This window comes from Peromyscus maniculatus, chromosome 5 (assembly GCF_049852395.1).
Source record: "Peromyscus maniculatus bairdii isolate BWxNUB_F1_BW_parent chromosome 5, HU_Pman_BW_mat_3.1, whole genome shotgun sequence".
NCBI classification, from domain to species: Eukaryota; Metazoa; Chordata; class Mammalia; order Rodentia; family Cricetidae; genus Peromyscus; species Peromyscus maniculatus.
This window is the reverse complement of record NC_134856.1, coordinates 87,142,585-87,170,237: the sequence shown is the minus strand read 5'-3', so window position 1 is coordinate 87,170,237 and position 27,653 is coordinate 87,142,585. Positions and strand designations below refer to the sequence as shown.

Sequence of the window (27,653 nt, the reverse complement as noted above, 5' to 3'; positions counted from 1 at the left end):
CTTGTGTGGAATAGTGGGCTGGGAGCACTGCCTGCCTCTGGTAGTGCTCCCCACCATCCTCTCCGACCTGCTCTTTGCAACTGGCCTCTAACTCCTTTCCAATTTGATGATTCAAGAATCTCCAGATAAGGGAAAAGGGAACAGAGTCTTTGGTTTTTCTTTTACCCTCTTCTAAGCTGTGGTGCTCTGTTTGAAAAGTAAACCTAGGTTTTCTCACAAAATGAATGACAAGAGAGAAAAGAAAAAAAGAGAGCCGCTTAGGAGAGAGTGGCAGTGGCTTCTTGTAGCCGACTTCCTGCTTCTGCCAAGCCAGACCGAGCCTGTGTCCTCAGCTCACCCTGGCTCTGCTAGCCATATGCAAATAAGCGGCTTCAGTGCTTGCCCATATGAGACTCACAAAGCAAACAGAAATGAAACAAAAACAAAAAAAACAAAACCACTGTTGCCACCAACTACAAAAAACACTCCAGCCCGACCAATGAATTCCAAGAGATGGGTGCAGAGCAGGGCTGGGGAGTGGGTGTGGTGTCGAGGGGTCCCCTCTGCTTGGCCCTTTGAGCTGTTAGCCCCTTCCCACTCGCTTCCCTCAGGGATGACGAAGAAGTGGAAGCATCGGCAGCACACTTTTCTAACCTTTGGCCGTGTGGAATGCCATTTCTGAGGCTAATTTGCTTTGATGGGAAAACAGAACAAACAACCAAGAGTCTTAAACCATCTTGCTGGACTTATTTCACAAGTAGCCTTGAGGATAACCTTTTTCTTCTACTTATTTAAAAAAATTACTTATTGATTTATTTTAGCGAGAGGGTTGAGTCTCACGAGATAGCTCAAAGCTGGTTTTGAACTTGTAAACTTTCTGCCTTCACCTCCCAACTGCTGGGATTGTAGGCATGGATTCCCACTGGGGTTGTAGGCATGGATTCCCACTGGGATTGTAGGCAAGGATTCCCACTGGGGTTGTAGCCATGGATTCCCACTGGGATTGTAGCCATGGATTCCCACTGGGATTGTAGGCAAGGATTCCCACTGGGGTTGTAGGCATGGATTCCCACTGGGATTGTAGGCAAGGATTCCCACTGGGGTTGTAGGCATGGATTCCCACTGGGATTGTAGGCATGGATTCCCACTGGGGTTGTAGGCATGGATTCCCACTGGGATTGTAGGCAAGGATTCCCATTGGGGTTGTAGGCATGGATTCCCACTGGGGTTGTCGGCGTGGATTCCCACTGGGACTGTAGGGAGGAATTCCCACTGGGGTTGTAGGCATGAACTACTACACTGGTGAAGTTGTCTTGCCCCAGTTGTTTCGCTGGGGATGTTAAGCAAGATGTCTACCACTGACGTATAGTCCCAACTCTTTTAAACAAATTGAGACAGTCTCCCTGAGTTGCTCAGACTGACCTTGAACTCACTCTGCAGCTCAGGTAGACTTTAAACTACCTCTGCCTTAACCTGCTGTGTATCTGGGATTAAGAACCTCTACCACAGGGTCCTGATGAAAGTTGACTTTTTTAAAGCTGTTTTTGTATTAGTTACTTTTCTCATGACTATGACCAAAGCACTGGAAGAGAGGAGGAATTTGTTCTGGCTTACCGGCCACGGCAGAAAGGCAGGGTGGCTGGAATACCAGGCCAGTCATAGAGCATCCATAGGCAGGAGGCAGAGTGATGAAGATGCTCAGCTAGCTTTCTCTGCTTCATGTAGTCCAGCTCACAGGACAATGCTGCCTGCATTTAGAGTGAGCCTCCTCAGTTCAAATAGCTTAATCTAGAACCCATTCCCCACAGACATGCCCAGTCAGCAATCCTACAAGTCAACACTCAGTATTAACCATCATTCTTGTGATCTGCAAGAACTTACCACAGTCCACACCATCGCTGCCACTCAACAGTCCCAGGTACAACTGGGCAGCAGGCTTGCTGCCACGAGGACAAGTACCTCCGCTGTTTGGCTCTGTTCTTCTGACGCCTGTATTTGACTTCAAGAGTCACGTTCTAAGCAGTGCCTGTCGATCGTCCAGGGCTGTGTTTTAGCCCAAGGCTGAATGGGAAATGGAAAACTTAGATATAGATAGCCCAGCTAGGTACAAGGAGTATATAAAATAGATTCAACTAGGAAATAAATGTATTTGATTCTACTTTCTGTGGTCAAAGATAACATTCTGGACAGATTCTTTATTTTCCCCTTACTTTTCATTCCTAAGCATAGCCTTTAGGTAATTAAGACTTCCTGTAAGAGTTAAGTGGTTTTGACTGGTCTAAATAAAACATCAGTATTGTACCCAGTTCAAACCTCCTTGAGCAACTTTGCAGGCTTCGGGAGTTGTTGCTGAAATGATTAATTAGAAAGTATTACTGAATCTGTTTGCTTACTTTCCTCATTTTCTTTTGTGCATTTTCTAAAATTTATGTAATTTTTGGTTCATGGGGAGCATTTTGAAATATATTTTATCTTAAAAAACATTTGAAGCTGAGTGCAATCTTTATTTTTGATATGTACATTTAGGGGCAAATAAACATTTGTAAGGACTGGAGAGGTGGCTCAGTGGTTAAGAGTCCTTGTTGCTCTTCCAGAGGACCAGAGTTCAGTTCTCAACATCAGGTGGCTCAAACTACCTACAACTCCCAGCTCCAAGGGGTCTGATGCCCTCTTTTGGCCTTCTCAGGAACCCATACACATGTGGAACACACACAGACACACACACACACACACACACAGACACACACACACACACACACACACACACACACACACACACACACACACACACACACACCCTACAGAGTTTTAAAAAATGTTTGGAGTAGTTTGTAACAGAAGAGAGCTGGAAGGGGTGGGAAGCTAAGATCAGAGGATCAGCTGGGAGGCTGTGAAGTTATCCAGGAAATTGACTCTTTGCGAAGGAGAGAGCCCAGCTATAGGGGAGGAACAGGGTTTGTGAGGCCCTGGATAGTTAGAATGAGCAGTGTATAGCCACTGGTGGGTTGCATCTAGGAAAGCGGATGCTGAGAGCAGGGGCGTGAGCAACAGAAGGAAAGGGTGGCTTTCGTATCTGGTGTGCCCCAGGATCCCGTCCCAAGAGAGTACACGTTCATCACAGTGTGTTGGCCTGTGCTGCAAGGGCTCCTGGGACTTCTCAGCGAGATGTCCGTTCTCTCCCACTCATCCCTGAGTTGTCTGCATGACGGAAGGTCATCTCCCAGAGTGTCCCATGCCATCCAAGTCACCGTCAACCCTCTGCTCTGGTTTTGGACAGCGTCTCTACTGTCTCTGCCAGGAAAGCACTGTGTGCCTTCTACTCCATCCGGGGAACTTTTTCCCTGTTTAAAGGTCAGTTTTCACAGAGAGGATTCTCAGCTGACGGAGTTCTTATTCTCCCGCTTCTTTGTCCAGGAACGGTATGAAATATAGGAGTAGGCCCAGCCTCATACTGCAGGAAACCATTTTCTCTGCCAGATTCTCCATTGCCCTACTCAGCCAGGCAGAGCTTCCTCCTGGGGTCATTCAAATGGAGGGTTGTGGCATGACATCTATTTCAGAGTCCTCAACAGTTTCTCAGATGCTGGAAAGCCCAGCACCACACTGTCCTGGTGGGGGAGGATTGTTCAGCCAGACCAAACACACAGAAGACCTTTTCATGATGGTGTGACTAGATTCCAGATGTTCCTAACAGTCTGGCTATCCCTCGATTCCAAGTTCTAGCACCTACACAGGGCAGAGTAAAGAACAGGTTTTGGGGAGCGATGATGAGCTTTTGTGTAAAGAAATTGAACTTAGAATGTGCCCAGTGTGCACACAGATGGTAGTGCCCAGTGTCTGGGAAATGCATAGGTCTGTTGTACAGGAGGAAAACAATAGTCTGGAGTCTGTTTGTCTGGCTTTTTCTTTCCTTTCTTTGTGTGTATATGTATGTGTGTCTCTGTATGTATATGTTTTGCATGTATGTCATGCATAGTACACATGATATTGGTGGCCTGTTCTATCATTCTCCACCTTATTCCTTTGAGATAAGATCTGTTAATGAACCTGGATTTAGACCAGTCATTACAAATCTTGATGACCCTGTTTCCCACAGTTCTAGGGTTACCTATGTGTGTACATGGTCATGTCTGGTATTTTATTTCTATTTTATGTTTTGTTATAACAACTCAGCAAAATAAAATTCTGGTTTATTGTTGGACATTGTTTCACACATGCATCAAACAGCCCAAAATAAAATAAACTACAACTTTGTGGACACATACACACACACACACACACACACACACACACACACACACACACCTTTTATCTTTTGCCTTTTTGACCATTCATACAGAACAATGTTTTTTTTTTTTTTTTAATTTTTATTTTTAATGTGGATGCTGGGGATTTAAACTCAGGTCTTCATACTTGCACACTAAAGGCTCTTACCCAGGCAGCCATCTCCCTAGGCCTGGTTGGTGTGTGGTGGAGGCTGGGGAAAGGTGAAACCAAAGCAAGGATATGAGCAGCAAGGATATGAGATGAGACGTGTGGAGAAAAAAAGGTGCAGAATGGAGCTGGAAATTTACAAGAGGAGCCAAGGCCATGTAATTCAACTAGCAAGGAAACCATTAAGGACAACTAGGGAACAGCCAAAGGCTCAGGGGTCCCATTAACCAAAGATGGGACTATTTTGAGCATTCCAAAGAAAAGTGACTTTAATGGATTTGAAGTGCATCAACTTGTAAAAACATCTCATTATGCAGATGTGTATGTATTATGTGTCTTATTTCATGTCCTTTGGTGTTAGGATAGAACTGTGTTCCACAACCTTTCATTTTGGCCTTTAAGGCACAACAATTCATTAAAAATAGATGCCGAGTTTATCAAGTGTCCCCCAAAAGCTGCCTATCAACAGGCAGCTCAGTTCTGCCTCTCTGGAAAGGAGAAAGGAAGATTTTAGCAACAAGTCTTGGAAATAACCGGTGTCTCTTGCAGCCTTCATTTTTTTTTGACAAGTTTAATCTGTGTGAATGCATGTATTGAATTACACTTGAATACATGGAAATTTAAAAATGCAAAAGGAAGGGAAAAATGTTACATGACACATAATTTTAACTGTTTTTCTTTTTTTCCCCTCTGGTAAATTCAAACCACTTGAAAGCTATGAAGAGATGCTGTTGGAAGATCTGCTGCTAAATCTGACAGTTGATGCTGATGGTCATTACGGGACATGAGCACTGTAATTGCCCCGGGCCTTGAGTCCTAGATATAAACTGGTCCCTACTACATGAAGTGAATGCTTATGAAGCATGGGAACTTGGGCTGGTGTTCTAGTTTAATTCCTGTTTCTGTGATAAAATAACCTGGCCAAAAGCAAGTTAGGGAAGAAAGAGTCTCCTTGGCTTACAGTTCCAAAATATAGTTCATCACTGTAGGGAAGTCAAAGCAGCTGGTCACATTATATTCACAGTGAAGAGCAAAGAGAAATAAACACATCCTTGGGGCTTGCTTCTTAGCTAGCTTTTTTGTTGTTACACAGTTCAGGGACCCCTGCCTAAGGAATGGTGCTGCCCACAGTGGGCAGGGTATTTCTACATCAATTATCAATCAAGACCAAACCCCACAGATATCTCACAGGGCAACTTGAACTAGATAATTCCTCATAGTGAGTCTTTCTTCCCAGGTTATATAAAACTGACAATCAAAAAGCTAATCAGTGCACCCCATTCCTTATCAACTTCACACACACACACACACACACACACACACACACACACACACACACCACATGCTTTTAAATTAAAGATTTCTCTATGCCTTGTCTCTAACATCTCTTGCTAATCTTATAATGTAAAACACAGCCTAACTTAAAAACAAATCACCCCAGTCTTTAATCCCATGTCTTTCAGGGGTCAGCTTAAGAACTAACATAAATCATGATACTCCTTTGTCTGACCATGTCATCATCTTTGGATAGCAAGACCTGTCAAACTTCACGTGGGGAATAAAAAGTACCATTTAGAAAATCTCTTTTGGAGGACTTCGTAAAGGCACAGCCAACTTTGGGAGGCAATCTAGCCCAGTGGGAACATCCAGATTGTGGGAACAACCAGTGTGACTCTGGGTAAGCCACTGTTTCTTAAGCCTTGATTTCCACATCAGCCAAATAGAGCTAAAAGGCCAGGTGTGGTGATGCATGCCTGTAATCACGGCCCTTGAGAAACTAAGGATTGAGAATCAGGAATTCATGATCATCCTCAGTTATACAACGAGTTCAAGACCAGCTTAGGTTACTTGGGACCCCGTTTAAAAGACCCAGTGAAGCCAACAGACAAATGGAGCTAAGAAAAACTGTTTTGCAGGGTGGTTGTGAGCACTGTAAATGTGCAGTCACTCATTCACTCACTTACTCCTCACTCACTCACTCATTCACTCCCTCATCCCTCACTCATTCACTCACTCACTAACTCTCCCTCTCTCCCTCCCTCATTCATTCATTCATTCACTCACTCACTCATTCACTCACTCATTCATTCATTCACTCACTCACTCACTCACTCTAACTCTCACTCACTCATTCATTCATTCTAGACGATGTTCTAAGTGTAGGAGACTTACAGATGCATGAGACACCATTTCTGTCATTGAGCTTATACTGAGAAGATCTACAGACAAGCAAACACAGGAAAATGTGGTCAGTTGGTATTACGATCAACCCACGTGAGTCTATTAAATGGGTAACAGAATTTATTAATGTATAAATAGAGGAAACACACTCATGAATACAGAACAGAGTAGACAGCTGAAGTCCTCATCTGATCTGACCGGGAGCGAATCCACCTCGCAGGCAGGAACGGGAGCAGGGGCATGTGACCCTTCTCCTTCTCCTTTTAAGAAGTCACTACAATGACAGGAAGCACCACCTCCTTTGGGCTGTATAGCCCAAGGGATTGGGTAGAGCAAATATCACTACAAACCAGCTTCTTGTTTTCCTGAGAAACAGTATTAAGAGCAGGTAGAGCCTTGGCTGGTCCTTTAAGGGTGTGGGTCAGGTGGATTAGGGGAAACTAAACCCAGGTGTGAAAATATGTATACATATGCACTGAGAAACTTTCTGCAGGTCCCTCCCCTCCCAGTCCTCTCACTCCGCCTGCTTCTATTCTGTATCATTTTCATCCTTACCTTGGAGGGATGATGGTAACATTGAATAAATGTGATTAAACCTGGATATGGGACTGGGGAGACAGCTTAGTCAGCAAGTGCTTGTTACACAAGCCTGAGGATCTTAGTTTCATTCCCAGCATCCACATAAGACAGCCAGGCATGCCTGTAATCCTAGGGTTAGGGAGTCAGAGACACAGGAGCCCTGGGATTCACTGGTCAGTCAGCAAAATTGATCTCCAGGTTCAACAAGAAAAAAAAGAAGACACCTGCTCCTGATGTCTGGCCTCCACATGCACACATGCACCTAAAAAAGAAGCAGAAGAAGAAAGGAGAGTGGGAGAGACACCATTCTGCCACCAAAGGAGCAACAGGATGCCTGCAGACTGGTAATGCCATGGCCACATGCCAACATATAGCTTAATAGGAATGGGTTAATTTAAGATGAAAGAGTTAGCTAGCCAGAAGCTCAAGCCATAGGCCATACAGATTGTAATTAATATCAGCCTCTGAATGATTATTTTATAAGTGACTGTGGGACCACAGGTGGGAGAGATCTGTCGGATCTCAGGACTGAGCAAGACTGGAGAAACATCTAGCTACATTTGGCACCCAACATAGGGTATGAACCCATGACTCGGAGATTAAGAGTTCCATGCTCTACTGACTGAGCTAGACATGCATGCACACATATGAACAAGTGCACATAAATGTTCCTGGATTTATTGGTTGCTAAGACTAAGCCATGTAGATGGGACAAGGGTTGGATGTAGGAAAAGTCCACATCCAAAGGATGGAGAGGGGTAACTACTTGTCTTGGTTAGTTTTTTTTTTTTTTTTTGTCAACCTGACACACCTGCAAATAGGAAACCTCAGTTAAGAATTGCCTCCATCAGACTGGCTGGTGGGCATGTCTGGGGGAGAGGAAGCACTTTCTTTATTGTTAATTGATGTAGGAGAGATGACCAGCACACTGTAGATGGTTTCATGCCTACGCCTGAGGTCCTGGGTTATATAATAAAGCTAGCTGAGCAGAAGCAGAGATAGCAAACCAGTAATCAGCATTTCTCCATGCCTTTCACTTCACTTCCTGCTAGAGGTCCTACCCCACTTCCCTCCACGATGGATCGTGACCTAGAAGTTTGTCTTAGGTAGTCTTACTATTGCTGTGATAGACACCATGACCAAAAGCAAGTTGGGGAGGGAAGGATTTATTGTGCTTACAATGTCACATCATCACTAAAGGGAGTCAAGGCAGGAACTCAAACAGGGTAGGCTTCTGTAGGCAAGAGCTGATGCAGAGGTCATAGAGGGGTGCTGCATACTAGCTCAACCCATGTGGCTTTCTCAGCCTGATTTTTTATAGAACCCAGGACCACTAGTCTAGGGGCGACCCCACCCACAAGGGACTGGGCCTGCCCCTATCCATCACTAATTGAGAAGTTGCCTTACAGGTCTGTCTACAGCCTCATCTTATGGAGAGAGCTTTTCATCTGAGGCTCCCTCCTCTCAGATGACTTTAGCTTGGGTCAAGTTGACATAAAACTAGTTAGTACAAAATGTAAGTCAAATGAACCTTTTCTTCCCAAAGTTGCTTTTGGTCAGAGTGTTTTATCTCAGCAACAGGAACGTAGCTAGAACATTGTCACAGAGCTGCCCTTGCTCGAACTGAGACCTGAGCTTGCAGATAGATGTACAAAGATGTTTGTATCGTGTTGGGCTGAGATGTGTCACTTTAAGTGACTTCATTTCTCCCAGTCTTAGACTCTCTACCTCTAAAATGAGGTTATGACTAACCCCTCATTGGGTCGTAGTAAGGATTAAGTAAGATACTGTCTCTAAAGATGATGGTATAAATTATCCTTTTCTTAATTGATTGTGTTGGCTAATCTTCATTGTCAATTTGATTGGACCTGGAATCACCATGGAAACACCTCTAGGTATGTCTGTGAGAGTGTTTCCAGAAAGGTTTAACTGAAGAGAGAAAACTCGTACTGGATGTGGACTATACCACATGGGGCAGGCTCCCAGGCTGAATAAAAAGGAGAGAGGGAGCCAGGCACCCGCATTCATCCCTCTGTTTCCTGACTGTGGGCACTTGTGACCAGCTGCCTAGTTCCAGCTCCTATGCTGTCCTACGATGCTGATTGCACCCTCAAGCTGTGAGCGATGACAAATCTTGCCTTTCCTAAGGCGCTTTTATTAGTTATTTTGCCACAGCAATAAATATAAAAAAATAATACATTCACTTTTAATTTTTCCCCTAGTGAGTGTAAGTTACAGAATATCCGAGTAAGAAGATCTGAGGGCCTGGTCTCAGGCAAAAATCTAAGCTAATCTAGAACCCGGAGTTGAAGTCAATTTTTAGACTTTGTTCTGAGCTGGAACGTAATTGACTGCTTTCATTTTAGTTCCTGGATCCTCTCATGAGCTGTGAACTGATATTTCTAATGCAAGTTTTCAGGAAGGATCATAACATCGTAGTCCAGAGGGAACCAGGTTGGATTGCCTCAGGACACATAGATCAACCCTCTCCTGTAAGGGGAGTCTGGATGCTTTCAAGGGAGACCCTGTGAGGCTGTCATTCTGTCGGCTCCTGGGTTTTCTCATAGAACGTTCCTTCTAGCCACTTTCAGGGAGTTAACACCCGGGAGCAGATAAATATTGGGCGTGGCCAAGAAGTAGAATTAGACAAATAAGAAATGAAGAAAAAGGACACAGAGAACACTGAAGCATGGGTAATACTTCCACAAACACCAGCTGTTAAATTTTAGCTTCTCTTAATGATTAGTGTAATCTCTTTCCACTACATGACATTTATTTTTACTTATGATGTTAGCCTTCATTTTCAGCTTGACCCAACCTTGAATCACCTGGAAAGAAAGTCTCAATGAGAGACTGTCTACATTGAGTTGCCCTGTGGGCATGTCTGTGAGGGGCTGTCTTAAGTTAATTGATGTAGGGAGATTCAGGCCACCGTGGGCAGCACCATTACCTAGGAAGTGGGTCCTGAACTGCGTAAAAGTGGAGAAATCATGCTGAGCACAAACAAGCAAGCATGCCTTCATTTCTCTCTCCTCTTGACTGTGGACATGATACGACTTGTTATTTGAAGTTCCAGCTTTGACTTTTCTACAACCTGGAATTGTGAGTTAAATAAATCCTTTTCTTCCCTAAATTGCTTATTGTAAGGATAGATTATCACAACAACAGAAAGGAAACTAGAACACATAATTATTTATGTATCAGTTTTTCTCACCACAGTCAAAGCACCACGCAGACAAGACCCACATGATCAAAGTTTTCAAATGTCAGTGGGAATCCTTGCAATCAACTACCACAGACAGGAAAGGTGTAGCCTGCAGGCAAACCTGTTTAGATTTGTGTTTAAATAAATATGGTTGAATCTTCTGAGTCACAGAAAAGAGCTTAAAGCTTGAATTCTGCTGGAAGCATCTCAGAAGATTTTTCTAGAATTGGAAGAATTAAAGCTTATCTTGGCACACTTGACCAGTGCAGTTAAATGACTTCAATTTAATAGTCTTGTTATGTACAAGGTCAGCTGGCACAGGTACAAACTGTCTGGTTTTAGTAGAGAGGATTTTTGAGTTCTAGTTTTTTGGTACGTGGTCTATTACATTGGCGTGAAAACATGGAACACAACAATAACAGAGACAAGGTCTCCACTCCATCTGGCCATCACGTGACTGACTCCGGGAGGGTTTGGGCTTTTGATAGTTCTCCTCTCTGATTTCAGTTCACTTGGAACCTGAAGGGTCAGGAATTTTCTCCCTTCAAGCCCCGCTCTCCCTTTCTGCTCAAGGTAACACTCTGTACGCTATATGCAGCAGTCAGCTAGTGTTCATTTGTCCCTGTCAAAATGATCCATGCCTAGAAGAAGGCCACATCGTTCCCTACTCCTCCAAACAAACAAAACTGCCTTCACAGCTGCCAGTTTTACTTGCAAAATGTCTGTTAGGCCTTTTCTCACATTTCCTCTTTTTTCTTTTCTGCCGCTGTTTGTCAGAACATTGTCACCGCTTAGCCCAGGCTCTTGCTGAAACTACCGAGTCTGAGCACCCCTTCCTTCAGTTCAGGGGCTGTACTTAACTCCAGGTTTGTATTAGAACATGAACCCCAAGAAGGCCTGTGACACACAAGGATTAAGTCCAGCTGTCTTAGCATGATTTTCAAGGCCTGGAACAATCTGAGACCTTCTGACATTTTCATCTCAGGTACCCTACCAGCCCCGTGTCCCTGTCACAGTTGAAGTTATACCAGTTCCCTAACATGTCATGTACCTTCATGCTTCTGTGACCCGGTTCCACCACTCTCCTCCACCCAGCTTGTTATTCGTTTTCTGGGTGGAAACTTACTTCCCCATTAAGGTCCACCCAGGTGGAATGGAATCTGTGCAGGCTCCCTTATCTACCCTGATGGATGTCAGTGATTGGCTGAAGAACCAAAGAGGCAGTTAGAAAAAGAAAGAAAAGAACAGAGCCAACACACCACAGCGTTCTCACGGAAGACATCAGGGCAACCATGTTTGAGGCTTTGGTGCCAGGCTTTCCAAAACTTTTTATTGCATTTGGTTAGTGTCTGTGTGAGCGTGTGGTGCATTCGCCACGGTGCGCGGTGGAGGTCAGAGAACAGCTGCAGGAGTCAGTGCTCTCCCACCATGTGAGTGTCGGGGATTGAACTCAGATCGGCAGGCTTGGCAACAAGCCGCTGCCTCTACTGAGCAACGTTGCTGGCCTGTATGAGCGGCATTCTGAGCAGAGTGTCTCTGAGGAAAAGTCTCCATTGTTCATTTATTTTCTCTCACTGATTAAAAGTCTTTATGAATCTTCATAAATGGTAGTCATAATGTTTTTATTTTCCAGTTTGAATTTGATATAACAGAGTGAGAATACAGAAGTGCCGCGGGGCTGGAGAGACGACTCAGTGGGTAAAGTACTTGCCTTGTAAACATGAGGGACACTAGTCTAGATCCCCAGGACCCATATAAAGAGCCATATACTCACAATCCCAGAAATGGTGAGATGGGAGGTAGATCCCTGGAAGCCGGCTAGTCATTTAACAGTTTAGCCTACTTGGCAAGGTTCCAGGCCAGGGAGCCTGGAACACACAGCACGGCAGAAACGAGAGAGGTGGCCTCAACAAGGAGGAGAGAGAGAGAGAACTGGGTCCTAAAAGTTGTCCTCTGATCTCTGCATGCATGCCACGTGCATGTGCCTGTACACCTGAACACACACACACACACACACACACACACACACACACACACACACACACACACTAAATGGAATAGCATAAAGAATTAAAAATCCCAAATTGTTTTCTTTATGGTAAAATAGTTAATCTAATTGAACTTTCATAAAACATTCAGCTTAATTTCCACAGAAGCATATCTCTTTGGTCCTTGTATTACCTCATGCAATATTTTGCTTAAAAAAAAAGCAGGGATCATCTGGACAAAGGGCTATAGTTTATTGGGGTTGTATATGCTACCCTGTGTGTGCTGTGAAAGAAGCATTCTGTTTGATATCCATCCCACCCCCAGCCAACCTCCCACCCCACCTCTAACCTCTCGCCCCTCCATAATCTGGGCATGAACAGGTCCAGTTTATGTTGCTAATCTTTAAGGCAGTGAAGTGGGAGCCTGTCAATGCCTCCTGCTGTGATGCGTCTGCTACCCTGAGCAGAGTGCCTGATGTGCTCATCTGTGGCTTTGCTTTGGAGTCCGGCACACACACACACACACACACACACACACACACACACACACACACACACACACCGAGGTTTCCGAGGAAATCCTGACTTGGTTATTTAGAATTGTTTTAAGCATTTGCTGTGCCGATGCTGAAGACAAACAGTTACTGTCTCAGGAGCCTAGGGAAACAATCCTTTCTTTCACGGTTGTGATCAGAAGGTCACTTTTTTTTTTGGTTTTTCGAGACAGGGTTTCTCTGTGTAGCTTTGCGCCTTTCCTGGAACTCACTTGGTAGCCCAGGCTGGCCTTGAACTCACAGAGATCCGCCTGGCTCTGCCTCCCGAGTGCTGGGATTAAAGGCGTGCGCCACCACCACCCGGCAAGAAGGTCACTTTTGATTTGACCAATCATGAGCCTGAACAAAGCCAAATGGGTGTTCTAGGGGGTCCTTATTTAGGTCACCCCTCCAGAGATGGAGAGAAACATCTTTCTCAGGTCCTGTGCTGTTATACCCGGAAAGGCTTTGAAGTTTTTCTAAGACTACCCCACCATCTCTCTGTAGTGGAAGACTGATGTCATGGAGCTGTTGCTACTCTGTGATTGCCTGTCCCTCTGTACCTTCCTAGGTTCAAAGCTAGGGGGCCATGATCAAACTGACAAGTTGACAAGAGAGAAGACGAGTTTTGATTTTGTATGTATCCAAAGGAATTCATAAAAATGCAGCTCAAAATGAGGCCTATCAAACTGTCTTGGGTTGAACAGAAGAAAGGGCCTCGTGGGCTTTTGAGTGTCAAGTTCTGACACAGGAGCTGCTGTGAGTCAAAGAAGGGCCGTCACGTCTGCAGCAAACAGTTGGAGTTGTCTTAGATTGCAGCTCTCCTCCTCCAGAATCATCTGGAACAGTGGAAATTTCCACTGTAATTGCAGCATTAAAAATGCCTTTACAAGGGGGAAATTCTTACTCTAGTTTTAGGAAGTAAGGGAAAAGTTAAAAGCTCCAGTTGCTTTTAATTTAAACATTATCCATATGCCCCCAAAGCATATTTTGGGTGACATCTCTGGCCTCCCCTCACCCTCTTAGTGCAGATCTTCTGTATGTGATGCCATCAAGAAGGCCCTTCTCAGTAAATAAAAAGTTAAATAAAGAGGGAGGGAGGAAGAGGGAGTATTTTTGCCCACCTGCCTAAAAATAACACATTGCTTTTCATAGTGTGGCTAAATGCTACTTCCTTGGGGGAGGTGATTCACTGGTTTGATTCACACTAAAGTATAAATGTGTTTCACGTTCACTCTGTTCTGATCAGTAACTGAGTGTAAGGATGAGGTGTTAGAATATTCAGACTGAAAGCAGAAACTTGTTAAAAGTGGCATTTGGGGCTGGCAATGTAGCTCAGTAGACAGAATTCCTGCCTACTATGAGTGAAGTCCTGATAAACCAGGTGTGGTGGCACATCCCTGTAATCTCAGCAATCAGGAGGTAATGGCAAGGGGATCAGAAATTCAAGGTTGTCCTTGGTGAGTTCAAAGTCAGCCTGGGCTACATGACACTTTGTCTGAATAAAAAAAAAAAATGCCCCACAAACAAACAAACGTGGTATTTTGACTAGTAAGCTTTTTTTTTTTTTTTTTTTTTTTTTTTTTTTTTTTTTTTAAATGCATGCAAGATGCTAGGGATCTTGCATAACAGGATCCTGTAAGGGAAGACAGCAGGGAAGAGGAGGATTCGGGAGGGAGAAACGGGGTCTTCAGTTACTGCCATTGTTTCTATAACTATGCAAAAAACTGTTGAGATAAAACCATCTTCTTCAAGAACTCTGTAGACCTAGGTGGACGAATACCCTGAAACATGGTCCTTCTAGTATCCACTTTCCCTCGGGTCCTGCAAATATCCTTTGCTGCTTTTGAGTATTGGATTTGTACCATCTCCTGTACCCACCACACCCACACCTGGGTTCTGTTCATTTTTCTTCATTGTATAGTAACTAAGTAAATGCTGTATTTCTTAGAAGAAAGAAACCTTAGCTATGAAACACAACTCCTTACTTCACAGTTGAGGAAGCAGGAGCTGGGGCGTAAGTGATTTGACTCAGCTAGCCCAGCCAGTGAGCCAGCTGTGGAGGTATACCGAGCATTTTCTGTTTTACTCACACCTCCTATGTGGATGGCTTAACTCCAGCTCTAGCAAGAGTCAATAACCTTCTGCCATTTTTACACCAAGCACCATGTAATCTCCTCTCTCTCCCTCTCCTCTCTCTCTCTCTCTCTCTCTCTCTCTCTCTCTCTCTCTCTCTCTCTCTCTCTGACACACACAGGAAACATCTTATAATATTTTAAATAAGTCTACTATTTTGTATTGAGTCTCATTCATTGCTCTCTTGGAGCACAGGCTGCGCATGGGCTGCAAGTTGAACCTGCCTTTTGGGTGTCTTTTGAAACATGTGATTCTATATTCCTATGGTAGCATTGAGCGGTGGTGGTCATCTGACCTGTTCACAGTGAATCTGATGCTTTACCTATAACCTTTGACCCAAAAGTTTGGGCAATCAGATTTTCTTATTTAGAATCTGGATTAAAAATGGTCTTTGGCACTGATAAGGTCCTAGTTTGGAAGGCATTTGAATGGCTATGAAGAAGCTATGCCAACTGGAACTGTGAGGGAGCATGAAATGAACAAGGAGAGAAGAGAGAAATGGAGGATAGTCAGGCAGGCATAAGTCCTTGAGGAAGAGGTCACATGGTGCACACAGCAGCCAGAGGAACATGTGCACACAGCAGCCAGAGGAAGGAGTCTGTGCATCAGTGGTTCCTGACACTGATCTAGTTCTAGCTACAGACCAGTGTGTCAACCATGTGCTCTTTTAAAAGGTAATCATGACTTCTATTTCTTGCTACAAGCAGATGCAGTTGTAACAAGGAAATCAAGCCCAGCTTCCTGGCTGCTGTTACAGGGGACCTGAGGTCAGTTTCTAGCACCTATGACAGGTGGAGCTGGAGTTACAGATGCAGGTGCTGGGAACTGAACCCAGGTCCTCTGCAAGAGCAGCAAGTGCTCTTAACTGCTGACCCATATGTCCAGCCCAAGACCATTTTAATTACGAGGAAATAACTACACAATAAGCAGAGTTTTCAAATCAGACATGCTAAACCTTCCCCATTACCAACATCCTGCATTGCACAGCTATGTTTACTGTAATCCACAAACACACATTGATATAATTTTACCTGGAGTCCATGCTTTCCATCAGGATTCATCTTGGTGTTGGACATTCTATGGGTTTAGACATTAGCAGAATGACATGTCTCTACCAATGTAATATCCTATACAATAGTGTCACTGCCTTAAAAGTCCTCAGTGCTATGTGTACCCTTGCTTCACCCCATCCCCAGACAGCCACTGATCTTATGGTCATCAATATATGTGCCTTTCCCAGAATGTAATCTAACTGGAATTGCACAGTGTGCAAATACTTTAGATGGACTTATTTCATTTAGTAATACTCATTTCACATGGTTCAGCAGCACACTCATTTTTAGTGCCAAATCCTCTCCCATTGTCTGCATGTTCTGCAGTTTATTTATGCTCACCTACAGAAGAACATCTTGGCGACTTCCACATTTTGATAGTAGTGAATAAAGATGCTGTAAGAATCTGGGTAGACTTGGATTTTAGGTGGACATATGTTTTCAACTCATTTGAGTAAACACCAAAGAGCAGAGGGCCAGAACATATGTGGAGAATGTGCTTAGCCTCTTAAAGGTAGGATGTTGAAGTGGCTGTGGAATTTTGTGTCCCCCCCTCAGAGGGGCTGGTTCTTGTGGCTTACTGCTCTGCGTTGTGTTTGGTATTATCATCACCCTTGATTTTTGGCTATCCAAGTAGGTGTGCAGTGGTCATTGTATCAATTTTTTTAGTGTGTGGTGTATCCACCTGTATGTGTTCATGTGTGTGTGCCAATGTGTGTAAAGGTACATGTGCATGTGAAAGCCAAACGTCAACCTTGGTGTCTTCCTTAATTGCTCTCCATGTTAATTTTTCAGGCAGGATCTCTCACGGAACCTGGAACTTGCTGATTCTGCAAGACTAGCTGGCCAGCCAGCCTCAGCGGCCTTTGTCTCTACCTACACCACCTCAAGCACTGGGTCCATTCTTGGTTCAGTGTCTCACTCTACAGGCAGAACCTATCATGGGAGCTCCTTGGATGGGAAAAGAGAAGAGAGAGGACTCTGCCTTCGTTAGGCCAGTTTCCTTGGCCTATGCGAAGCTGGACAGCCTGACACATACTGTTCATTCCAATAACAATTGGTGCTCTGCCCTTGCACAGCCCTGTTCCACCCCAATCCAACTGCCAAAACCCATTTTTTTTAGACCTCAATTAGCTTTCCCTGGGCAGCACAGTAGCTTATACTGGTTTTCTTCTCTGTTCCTTGACTGGTAAAAAGTCTATTCAGCTTGCTATGTGCAATCAATAGTATCAACTCTTATGTAAAAGCAGATATCTATCTATCTATCTATCTATCTATCTATCTATCTATCTATCTATCTATCATCTATCTATCCATCTATCTATCTATCTATCTCATCTATATCTATCTATCTATCTATCTATCTATCTATCTATCTATCTATCTATTTACTAGATAGATATCTATCTATATCTGTCTAGTACTAGATAGATATAGATATAGATAGGTAGATAGATAGATAGATAGATAGATAGATAGATAGATAGATAGATAGATAGATATAGATATGTCATGGAAGGAAAGAAGAAAGGAGAAGGGAAAGAAAAGAAGGAAGGAAGAGAAAGAGAAAAAGCCGGCAACATTGTAATCACTCACTGATTGTAGTGTCTGCCAATTTTTATGTTGTATATTTCTTGGATCTGGGAAAAGATGCTTAGTGTCGGTTCTTAAGAGCAAGTCCAGTTGGCTCCAGCACATCACTGGAATTTGTAGTCTGGTCTTATTATGGTGTAGTTTTCATGCAGACTCTGCAAACATTCAGGGAAGGGAGTCAAGGAGCCTATCTTGTAATTGTTGGTGACTGGTATCTAGCCCTGTGTTTGTCATATAGCCAGGATATTTGCTTTCTAGAATCTATAGTGTTGGTTATTGGGAGATTACTCTCTCTGGACCAGCTTAATGGACTTTTTGAAGGTGGATAACTAAAAATGTCCTTTAACAATCATAAAGCACAGAGCCCCTGGCTCCAAAAGAAGCCAGACCACCCAGTTAGATATAGAACAAATACATGCACCAACATTTTTTTTTTTTTAATTCTGGCAACAGGAACAGGGACCCAAGGACTTCTATATCAACACCTCTCCACTGGTCCACTCTTTTGCTTCTCAAGGTATGTGATGGTTGTCAACTTGATTTGGTCTGGAATCAACTAAGAGACATACCACCTGTGGTTGGGTCTGTGATGGTATTTCCAGGAAGGATTAAGTGGAGGAGGCATATTTCCAGTGAGATCTCATATATAAGGAGGTCTGATGGACAAGTTGATGCTTTTGCCTATCTGCCTTCACTCCTTGTTCACGAGTGCATCTACTCTATTGCTGCTGCTATGGTAACCTTTTGCTGACATCAGAACCCAGCTTCTTCAGTCTTCTAATGTGGACTAAATGTTCACATCTTGGAGGTTGTTAAGGATAAAGCAGGACCTCATAAGGAAATCTACCCCTATGTCATCCAGGAACTTAGACCAACTTTAAATGAACTGGGAATTTCCACTCCAGAGGAACTGGGCCTCGACAAAGTATAAACTCCCTCGATGGGCTTCCCAAGGACTCACTGCTGTTGCTACAGTCGCCTGGAAATGTTTTATTTGAACAAATTTTCCTTTGAGTATCAAACTATGTACTAGTAACTTGGACTTTAATAAAGGGAAATGAGTTGAACTGAAAAAAAAAAAAAAAAACAACCAGCAGCTCTCCAGGCCTCCTCCAAGCCTTCAGTGTCACATAGAACTGCTGAGAAATATCATGATCTGAGCATGATGGGAGGCAGACAGCCATTGCTGGACACAATTCATATCATGTGAGCCAGTCTAATACATCTCTTTTCACGATATATATTAATTCTATCAGTTCTTTGTAGAGTGTCTTGACTAATAAAGGTATAAGATTATTAGCCACATAAAATGCAGCTATAATGGAGAATGTGCCTCAGGAGGTGTCATTGGTATAGAGATAGGTTTTAACAGAACATGTCTTGGCTACTTAATACAATCATCTTGTGGCTAAGAGCATCACAAGCCAGAGTTAAGCTGTAGTTCTTGGCATATTTTATGACATTATGGCCATGGAGAGTGGCTAAAAATAGTGTGAGATTGGTGTGAGGGCTCTTGGGGATGGCACATGCATACCATGTCAGTGCTTATAGGCAGGGGAAGAAAAGAGACCAGACATGAGTCTTGTGGAGGGCAACCGGCCAGCTGAAGTTCACTCCATCCTGCTCTGCTCTCTGTTGCTTTCAGTTCCTGTTTGGCTCTGGCACAACATTTTGGGCCTGGACCAAGCAAGTTTCATGATTGTTCCCCACTGTCTAGACTTCACAGTAAGTTTGCAGGAGGTTTTACTGAAGGCCTGAGGAAGACATGCTGGCATGAAATGGCTGCACTTGTGTTTCTGAGGCACAGATGGAAGAGGACTTGGTAAAGTTTGTCACTCATGACAATGGTCTGTTTTAGATACATGGTTCCAAAAGGGTGACCCTAGACATTTTAAGAAGTGAGGTGGGACCAAAAGACTTCGGTTCTTACAGTTAGTCATCTTGTAACATGAACTTGAAGGCTGTGTAAGCAGCTTTTTCTCTAGTTGAACTCTGAAGCATTTCTATGAACTAATCTCTCGTCTCTTGTCCTACCTCTCCTTATTTCCAGAGTCTAGTTTGCTTAAGGTGACCTCATCAGACTTCCTTCCTACACAAGCTTCTCTGGAACTGCGTCCGTCATTGTGGTGGTTAATATTTGACCATCAGCTCGACAGGATGTAGAATCACCCTCAAAGTGTGTGCCCGAACAGCGCCCCCTTCCTTAGGCATTTTGTCACAACAGAGAGAAAAAGTAACAAATACAGTCACTTGAGCGTTAGTATGAACTAATGGTACCTTAATCTGTGATGCTACACTTAAAGTATCCCAGCAGAGGAACTCTCCCAGAGGCAACAGAATAAAACCCAGGCACGTTCAGCTTGTTTCATCCATCCCAATACAAACACGGGGGCAAGAAGTAGATATTTTAAGACAATTGCACTAAACTATTCCTTTACACAGAGTAAGAATATGTTGTTCTTTCACTCCTGTTCATAGTTCCATCACACTGGCATCTCATCCTTTAAAAATCTGAGAGTGTAGAACGGGAAAGCTGAAAGTTCAGCTCAGAAGGAGTCTATGTAACTTACACCAAGTTTCTAAGTGTGCCATGTTATATAACTCAGGGGAAGGCATGGAAAAGTACTAGCTGATGTGGAGCTGGAGGCTGTCCTGCCTCTGACTCACTGAGGCAAAAGCACTTGAATTAAGATGCATTTCAGAACAGCCAGATGAAGTCCATTCATCCCCCAGGATCTCACACATTCACTCTGGGGGAGTAAAATGCAAGGCTAGGAACCTGGGGAGAGTGGTGAGTTCTCAAAGTTGGCTCCTGCTCCTCTTGAGGCCAGCATCGAGGACTTCTCCAGTCCTTCCAGCCATCCAGTGCTGTCTTCTGTTTCTATACCATCACCCCAGTGTGGGAAAGATGGCCTTCAACTGCCCCCTAGTTTCTGTACTGTGGCCTCAGACCCTGTTCTGGGTTGCAGAGTATTATTGCAAATGGAAAAGTTACATAGAACTGTGCCATTTTGTCAGCTAATCAAATAACACATCTTTGCGTGTAGTTCCTGTATGTGCAGTTGCACATGTGTCTGTGTGCATGTGGAGGCCAGAGTTGAACCTCAGGTGTCGTTCTTCAGAAGCCATCCACCTTGTGTTTTGTTTTGAGCCCGAGTCTTTCACTGGCTTGGGGCTCACCAATAGGCTAAGCTGGGGCCAGTGATTTTTAGGGATCCAACCACCTCTACTTTCCCAGTTCTGGAATTATAAGCACATGCCACCATGACTAACTTCTTATTCTTTTTTTTTTTAATTATATGTAGATGTGTGTGTCTGTACAGGTGAGACCTGAAGAAGGCATCAAAATCCCTTGACGCTGGAGTTACAGGCAGTTGGGAACTGCCTGATGTAGGTGCTAGGAAGTGAATTCAGGTATGTGCTCTTAAGCACTAAGCCATTCTCTTTAGTATCCCCCCTCCCTTTTTTAAAGTGTGACTTCTGGGGATAAAGCTCCTGTCTGCATGCATGCAAGGCAAGCACCAAATTGACTGAGTTATTTCCCCATCCACCCCACCCTGCAAAAGGGAAAGCTTTTAAAAAGTAATACCATAGTATCGTCATTTATAAATAGTTCATAGCTGTGTATGGTGTGATAAAATTGTCACGTGACCGTGGTCTAGGAAGGATGATGCTTTGGAGAAAGGGAGCTTTTAGCTCTAGGTCTCTTTTGGCTTGGGGTGGCTGTCTTCTTTCCTTAGATAACTGTTCAGGAACCTATCAGCTGCTTCTGCACACATTTTCCCTTTAGTTAAGTCTCCAGGCGGGTCAGAAAAAAAATCTATTTGTGAACATGTGTGTCTTCAAAGGAACAAATTTACCATTTTAAATATCCATGAAAGGAGGAGTTAAGGCATAGTTGGAGCGTGGAGGGCACACAGGATGGAGCTCAGAGCTGTTAGAAGCCTTAGGATGGGTGGGGTGGCTGGAATGCCTGGTTTGTGGTACATGGGATGGTCACTGATGCTCCACACGAATGTCCTGCCTGGTAGCACGGCAATGCAGGCCAGGTGTGCATGTGTGTGTGTGTGTGTGTGTGTGTGTGTGTGTGTGTGTGTGTGTGTGTGCGTGTGTGGACCAGTGGGTTTGTGTGTGTGATTGCACTCATGTTGTTCCTTAGATAACACTATATCCACCTCACTTCTTTGACAGGGTGTCAGACTGGCCTGGAACTTGCCGAGTCGTCTGGGCTGGCCCACTAGTGAGCCCCACCAATGTGCCTGTCTCTGCCTCCCCAGCATTGGGACTGCAAGCTCAAGAGACTGTGCCCGGGGTCCTGCCTCCAGGACTCCCTTCTCCACACAGGAAGTGACCAAGCACTCACAGTGTCTTTCCCCTGTGTGTATAACTTACTTTTCCTGCTCTTGTGTCCAAATATAAAGCAACTCCAGAGGAGAGGGGCTTATTTTGGCTCACAGTTTGAGGGGTGACAGTCCATTACTATTGGGAAGTCGTGGTTGCAGCAACATGTGATGACTCCCAAATGTGAGCATTACAGGTGTGAGCTGCTATGCTACTCAAATGGTTGTCAGTTTATGTTCAAGAAGGGCCACAGAGTTTGGGAATGTTTTTTCTCTTTAAACGTTTGAGTCAAGAAGCTTACTATGTTGCACAAACTGGCCTCAAACTCTCCGTGGTCCTTCTGCCCAGCCTCCTGAGTGCTAGGATTACAAGTGAGCTGCTAGAATCCCAGAGCTGAAAGGGAATCAAGAATACAGGGTCTAGTCCCTTATTTTAAGGATAAGAAAGCAGGAGTGGGTCTCCCAGAGGGAAGCAGTCAATACAAGACTCTTAGCAGGACCTCTGGCTTCCAAACCAGTGATGCTTTCACTGTATCAAATAGTACTCTGTGTTTCAATTGTCAATCTTCTGCCTTAATCCACTTCCTATAGGAAGCATTCTGGCCAGTCCCTGAATGATCTCTGGCCCCTACAAAACTGGTGGTTAGCTACTGTTCCTTATTGTATTTACACTAGTAATTAAAAAGCCGTGAATCAGACACTTGGGAACTATCCAGCTCCTCACCCCCATCCCAGGATCTTACCTATGACAAACAAAGTAAAAGGAAGTTCTTAAAATATGCCTACAGTTACACAATTATCCAGCTATCTGATGGCTTTTTTTCTCCAAAATTAGCTTTTTATTGACTCTTTGTGGATTTCATGTCATGCATCCCAATTCCACTCATCTCCCCATCGCCTCAATTCCACCCTCTGCCCTTACAACCTCCCCCCAAAACAAAATTTAAAAGGAAAACAAACAAACAAACAAACAAACAAAATCCCAGCATGGAAGCTGTAGTATGACCCAGTGAGTCACACAGTTTACCCTTCAGTCCATACAGCTTTACTTGTAAGTGTTCACTGCAATGAGTCATTGGTCTGGTTTGAGGCCTCTGGCTTCTGCTATACAATCAATACTGAGTCCTCACTGGGACGCCTCTTGGAGATCCTATTAGTGCCTTCTGTCATGGAGATCCTGTAGCTTTGGATCTGCAGGTCTGGACCCTTCACATGCTCCAGCAGTTCATAGATGAGGGGGGTGTTGGGGTGGGCTACCTTACAGTCCTGGCTCTGGGCCTGGGTGGTAGCTGGGTTCGTCAGTCTGCCAGCTTTCCCTCATCGTCACCACCCAAATGAGCTCTCCAGCCCTGTCCTGGCTAGCTCACCCAATGCCGTAGACAGCAAGGAGCCGGCCAGTTCTCCTGCTCTCATCCCCTCCGGTCCAGCTCGCCCTCAAACCACTAGGGTCAGGGCCAGCTGTACTGTTTTGCCCAGGTGAGGTGCAGGGCCGGCTCTCTGGATTGCTGCATTTGGTAAGGGGCAGGGCCAGCTCTCCTGTTTTAGTGCCCCCAAGGTCGGCTCTCCTGCCTGTCACAGGTGGCAAGGGGTGGGGGAGGGCACCCTTACCCTTGCCATGATGGCTCTTTTTAAAATGGATGCATGTGTATGTGTGTTCATGTATTGTGGTGATATTTTATTTGTGCTCTAATAAATAAAGCTTGCCTGGAGATCAGAGGAAAAAGCCAGCCATTATATTAAACAGAAGTAGGGCAATGGTAGCACATACCTTTAATCCTATCACTTGGCAGACAGGGCTCTATCTGGATCTCTGTGAATTCAAGGGCCACACTGGGGAACAGAGCCAGGCATGATGACACACGCCTTTAATCCCAGCACCAACCATAGGGGTCTGGAGGTCTGTACAAACAGACAGGAAGTGGCAGAGCTGGGCAGGAAGAGGAAGTGATGTAGTTGGGCTGAGAGAGCGAGTGAGAGAACAGAACAGAAAGGCATATAGGCATGGGTATACAGGAGTAGGTCTTTTTGGAAGCTGTGGAGTTGGTGAGGTGAGGTTAGCTGTGGCTTTCCCTATTTCCCTGATCTCTCAGGTTTTCACCTCTATATCTGGCTCCATGTTTTTTATTTAATAATACCATTTAGAAATTCATCTACAATGTATGTTCATGTACGTGTGTGTTTGTGCATGCATGCATATGTGGTGTGTGCACATGTGTGCAATGTGTGCATGCCGGTACATGTGCACGTGTAAGCATGCTTGTGGAGGCTTGAGGTTGGTGTTGGGTGTTTTCCTCAATCTCTCTCCACTTTATTTTTTTTTTTTTTTGAGGCAGAGTTTCTCTCTGATCTTGGCAGTCACCAATTTGCCTAGGCTGGCTGCCAGCAAGCCCTGTGTATGCTACGATTACAGGTGGGTGCCACCATGACTGGCTTTTTCTGTGTGGATTCTGGGGACACAACCTGAGGTCCTCAAGCTTGTATAGCAGGCGCTTTACCCTCTCATCAACTCCCTTAGGAGGCGTTTAACAGAACCAGTGTGCCACAGTAAGGAAAGGAAGAGAACACCCAAGTTACTTTCTTTTACTTTTTATGTAGATGTGTTTGTGTATGCCTGTGTGTAAGTATGTACAGGTGAATGTGAGCTGGCCCTTGGAGATACATGTGCATGTGTGGGCATGTTTGTGGAGGCCTGAGGTTGGTGTCCAGCCGATCCCCCAATGGTCTCTGGCCCCACTGAAACTGGAGTTAGTTACTGTTCCTTATTAGCACCAGTCATTAAAAGGCTATGAATCAGGGACTCTGGAAACATCCTCCACCCCAGGACCCCCTGGAGCTGGAGTCACAGGCAACTGTGAGCCACTGTACGTGGGTGCTGGGAACCCATACCCATCTTGGGTCATCTGCAAGAGTAGCACACGCTCTGAATCTCTGAGCCCATTGAGAATTTGGCAGTTTCTAATGAGATCCCAGCTCTTGCCAAGATCCTGTCAATTTATAACAGGGGTTTTATGATTTCAGTCAATTAGGGAGACATTTGATGAGTGCTCTTTTGTTTTACATACCTATAGAGAATAGAGAGAAATTCATTCATAGCTTCCTGCTAGGAAATAGTAAGTGCCATTCAAAGTTGGTGTCTCTTTTATTCAAGTTTGGGTGAGTCATTCACAGCTAACACTATATTTAGTATTTGCCAAAAATGGGCATAATGTTACATGGAAGCAAATAACATTGTAGTCACCCAGCCTCCCACACTGTATGTCCCAGATGGGCTTCAGGAGGCCGGGATGGGTTTGCACATCTCAGACTTAGCCTTCTAACCCCACCCCCACCCCCACCCCCCACCCCAGCAGCTCCTGCCCCGAGGAGTTGGGGTGACCTTCCTGTCCATGTACACATCACACCATCCTACATGGCTCTGGAATCTGAAGGCCCCTTTGAGATCTAATTACAGCCTAATCTTATGGAAGCGTTTTCTCAATTAGTTCCCTCCTCTTCGATGACTCTAGCTTATGTCAAACTGACGTAAAAACTAGCCAGCATAACAATACTCTAAATATCCACCATCCTGTGACAAGTGACAAGATTCATATATAAAAATAAACCGACTAGAAATAGAACTTCCACAACAAGGAATGAAATCCGCATGTCAAAAGGGTGCCCCCCCTCCCCCCGTGTTGCGTTATATCCCGACTTGCTTTTCTGTCACTGGGATAAACACCATGACCAAAAGCAACTTGGGGAAGAAAGGGGTTATTTCATCTTACAGCTTATAGACCATGATGAAGGGAAGCCAAGGCAGGAACTCAAGCAGGAACCTGGAAGCCAGAACTGAAGCAGAGACCACAAAGGAGGCATGGCTTGTTTGTCTTGCCTTGCTCAGCTTAATTTTTCTATACAACCCAGGACCCCTTGCAATGGACTGGACCCTCCCAGAAATAGGCACTAATATTATAGGCTAATCTAATGGAGGCATTTTCTCAACTGAGGCTCCCTTTTCCCAGATGATTCTAGCTTGTGTCAAAGTGAGCAAAACAACAACAAAAACATACAGTACTATTCACCAGAGCCACGACCGTCCTATGGAGAAATGCACAAAGAAAATGCTGTCTATAGATAGAGTGCACACACTGTCAGTGGAGTCCTCCTGAAGGGTTCCAAGAGGTGCTGCTCAGCCTGTTTACTGACAGCCTTATTCCCAGAGGTTGCTGCTGGGGCATCACCTACGTGATCAAATTTCTAACTACGTATCCCAGGGCCTCATGAGTCATTGAATTACAAGAAACTGGAAGCTTGTTATGGTTGTGATGAGCAAGCCATCTGTGGTCTACTCTCTGTCAGCAAAAAGAGATACGGTAAAAATCACACACACACACACACACACACACACACACACACACACACACACACACATATACTCTTAGCATATCTATGCTTCCTTGAGATATTAACATTTTTCTAATGAGATCTCAAGTCTTTGTACTCTTAGGGTTCTCAGTTGTGAATTCCAAGGACTCAGAATTTTTGAAAGATGGAGTAACAACCTTTGAAAGTAGAGAGCTTTCTTCTGCCTACTCATGGTGAAATAGAATTATATGCCATAGGCATTACAGAAATCCAGCCATCATTTTATGGCGGTTACTAAGGCCTTTAGAGATTGGCTGCTGCCCTTGATATAACTAATAGCTATTGCCAAGCAGATGCTGGAAGCCAGTTTTACCAGATTACCCATCATGCACCGCTTCCCTTAATCCAAATCCTCATGCAGCCTCATGTCAGAAAGCTCAGTGAACCTTACATTTCATGTCCTGATCTATGAACACTGAACTATTCCGAGAAAAAAGCATAATGAAGTTTTATAAACATGCCCATGTTACTCTGCCTTCTGTTGACATAATGAGTCAGGAGACTGTCACCTTACAAAGAGAAAACTTTGCTTTGGCTTACGGTTTTGAAGGTTGCAGCCCATAGTTGGCTGGCCCTGTTGCTCTCAGTGCTGTGGAGAAAGTACTGCATCATTGTGTGAGCGTCTGGTGGAGAAAGACTTCACCTGCCTCATGGCCAAAAGTGAAAGGGAGAGAGAGGAGAGGGGAGGGGGAGGGGGAGGGGGAGGGGGAGAGGGAGCGAGCAGGTGTCTACCAGAGGAGGAGTGGCAGGCGAGACATTAAGTCCCTAACACTGGGCCTTTGCAGACATTCCAGATCCTATCTATAACATTTCCCCAGCAGAATATAGAACTTTGGTGACAAGCCTAGAAATCACATGCCTCAGACATACTGGTCCTTATGAAGATAGCAAACACATTTTAATGTTATTGGGCACGTGGCCTGAGAATCCATTGCCTCTGAATGGAGGATACAGTGTTGGGATATGGAAATGTTGGACTGAGGGATGTGCACGTGGTTTATGGGGGAAGCTGTAGTAAGATGACTCAGGCGGAATGTGTGAAGTGAGATAGCGTCAGTGGCAGCTGACTGTGGAAGTGATTTTATCTGGCACTGGAAGCCGAGGTAAGACGAGAGTGAGAAGAACTCGGTATAAACTTGAGTTGGCTTTATTTTACTCTGAGACCAGGAAAAGAGATACTTATTACTACAAGTGCAACTTCATTCCCTGAATTGGAACTATGTCTATTT

At 44.4% G+C, this 27,653-nt stretch overlaps 2 long non-coding RNA genes across 2 annotated transcripts; one reads left to right on the top strand and one right to left on the bottom strand.

Moving 5' to 3' along the window:
- Nucleotides 1-1,864: 1,864 nt before the first annotated feature.
- Nucleotides 1,865-18,385, bottom strand: LOC143273386 (uncharacterized). Its single transcript, XR_013051470.1, has 3 exons — nucleotides 18,250-18,385; nucleotides 17,684-17,835; nucleotides 1,865-2,040 (listed from the first exon to the last, which is right to left on the bottom strand). It is a non-coding gene; the product is annotated as an uncharacterized LOC143273386 (long non-coding RNA).
- On the top strand, nucleotides 11,648-17,384 carry LOC143273385 (uncharacterized). Its single transcript, XR_013051469.1, has 3 exons — nucleotides 11,648-11,808; nucleotides 12,012-12,076; nucleotides 16,883-17,384. It is a non-coding gene; the product is annotated as an uncharacterized LOC143273385 (long non-coding RNA).
- Nucleotides 18,386-27,653: the final 9,268 nt, after the last annotated feature.